This window comes from Malus sylvestris, chromosome 14 (assembly GCF_916048215.2).
Source record: "Malus sylvestris chromosome 14, drMalSylv7.2, whole genome shotgun sequence".
NCBI classification, from domain to species: domain Eukaryota; kingdom Viridiplantae; phylum Streptophyta; class Magnoliopsida; order Rosales; family Rosaceae; genus Malus; species Malus sylvestris.
The window spans coordinates 2,014,090-2,016,404 of NC_062273.1; the positions used below are offsets into that span (position 1 = coordinate 2,014,090).

The window sequence follows — 2,315 nt, forward strand, 5'->3', positions numbered from 1 at the left end:
GTGACTGCACAATGGATTTCTAAGTAATCATTACAACCATTTTAATTTTCATCATTTATTTAGGAGTTGTTTGGTATTCTATTTGAAATCAATTTATAGTTTTAAAATATGATGAACGTAGCAATAATATATTGGTTTCAAAAACAATGAGTTGGATACCAAACATCTTAATTTCTTGTAAACTTCCAAGAATTTGGTCTAAATGCATCTTATCGTATTTGTGTATGTCTTTGAAATCAGAACTAATGCTCAAAGCATGAACTTGAAAAATTGGTCCTTTCTTTCTTTGTGCTGAAATCTTCTCCGATCTCTGTATTGTAAATTTGTGATTCATTTAAACCTAAAAAATTTCTGGATTATTGGCGTGGGCATATCAGGCGATCCAACCTCCTCCATCGAAGATATGTGGCTCTCCTGATGGGCCTCCTGTTACAGGATCAAGAATAAAACTTAGGGATGGAAGGCATTTGGCCTACAAAGAGCATGGAGTCCCAAAAGATAATGCACAGCATAAAATAGTTTATGTCCACGGTATTGATAATTGCAGGCATGATGCTGTCGTTGCTGAAGCCATGTCTCCGGTATCTATCTTATGATTTAATTAGTATGTGTCTCGTGTTTCCTGTAATAATATTTAACCTATGGTAAATTTACCCAGGAAACTGTGAAAGACTTGGGGATCTATGTTGTTACTTTTGACAGACCTGGTTATGGAGAAAGTGACCCTAATCCAAAGCGAACGGTGAAGAGCATGGCTACAGATATAGAGGAGCTGGCTGACCAATTGGGTTTAGGACACAGATTTTATGTAATTGGTTTCTCCATGGGTGGACAGGTGATTTGGAGCTGCCTCAAATTCATCCCTCACAGGTAGGATATTTGTACAGGAATGGAAGTGAACAGGTTCTGCATGTGTGTGTGTTTGAAAGGAGATATATATTTACTTACGCTAGGTGTGAATGGTAACAGGATTGCTGGAGCAGCACTATTAGCGCCCGTGGTTTACTATTGGTGGTATTCCTGCAAATCTATCCAGTCAAGCTTACTCCCAACAGCTTCTGCAAGACCAATGGGCAGTTCGTTCGCACTATACCCCTTGGCTTACCTACTTTTGAAACACTCAAAAATGGTTTCCCGGTTCAAGTCTTCTGGCTCACAGTAGAGATTGTCTTTCTGACCAAGACAAAGAACTTATACCTAAGATTCTTAAAGGACGACCAAATGTGGTAAGTACCCCATATTTTGGAAAATTCCGTAGAATTATTATTTTTTGAATATCTGATGAAACCATTTTGTAATGAAATTAGCTAACCTTGATATTTTACAGATAATGAATATGTAAATTTAGTTTGATAATCTATGGTAGGCACAGATACTGAAACCAGCTCTGTTTATAGATTGTTGCATCGCAATGCGGTTGCTTCTTGGGGATTGATTTTTGAAAGTTGGGTTTGACAACTACGGTGTGAAACCAGGATGGTTGTTTGGTACATTTGTATGTGGAGCTTTTCGAACCGGTAGTAATGAAAATTCTTGCACGTTTACTTACCACAGTTTTTTTGTTTCTTTACGTCAAGTGTCGAGGAGAAAACTTTTAACTAACTAAACTACAAATTTGCACCAGAAATTACATTGAAGTACATACTGATACAAGATACAATAACTTGTGTGTTGAGAAAAATATTTATCAATATCATCAAAATAAGTCACGTGGTTTCAAGAGTAGACAACATAATTAATAACTTGATATATCCCACTTTAAGTGTGCGTATGTAAAAACAAATTCACATGTTAATGGTAGAACAGTAACGCCGTGTAATCGTATTCTTGTACACCAAAAAAATTGCTCCGTATAAGGAGAAAGTTCAAAATTTGTTCGTATACGTTTAAACTTGCATGTATATGTCACAATTGGCCTACAAAATGAATTTTCCCAGTAACTACAAGCATCTAAACATTTAAAATGATGGTTTTGCAAACATAGCACTCTAATCACTTTTTTTATGCACACTCCTTTTAATAAAGTTGAGTGCGTTTTTAGTGTTGATCCTTGATTTTTCTGCATTTTTTAATTAATATTATATTTTTCAAATAAAAAAATATCGTTTCTTTCACATCATCATTTACTATCAAATTGACATAAAATTTAACTGAGGTCTAACGCTACAACAAATTTCATAAGTTAAAGTTTGATATTGAAATGTTTAAAACATGAAGTATGTAATCATGATTCGATTTATAATTGAGATAGTTTTGTGTAATTTAACACACACTCACAACTCACAACTCACAACTCACAACTCACAACTCACAAC

General features: G+C 34.9%; 1 pseudogene; it reads left to right on the forward strand.

Annotated features, from left to right (window-relative positions):
- The first annotated feature begins 350 nt into the window (after window positions 1–350).
- LOC126599709 (uncharacterized) lies at window positions 351–1,299 on the forward strand (annotated as a pseudogene).
- The last annotated feature ends 1,016 nt before the right edge of the window (window positions 1,300–2,315 follow it).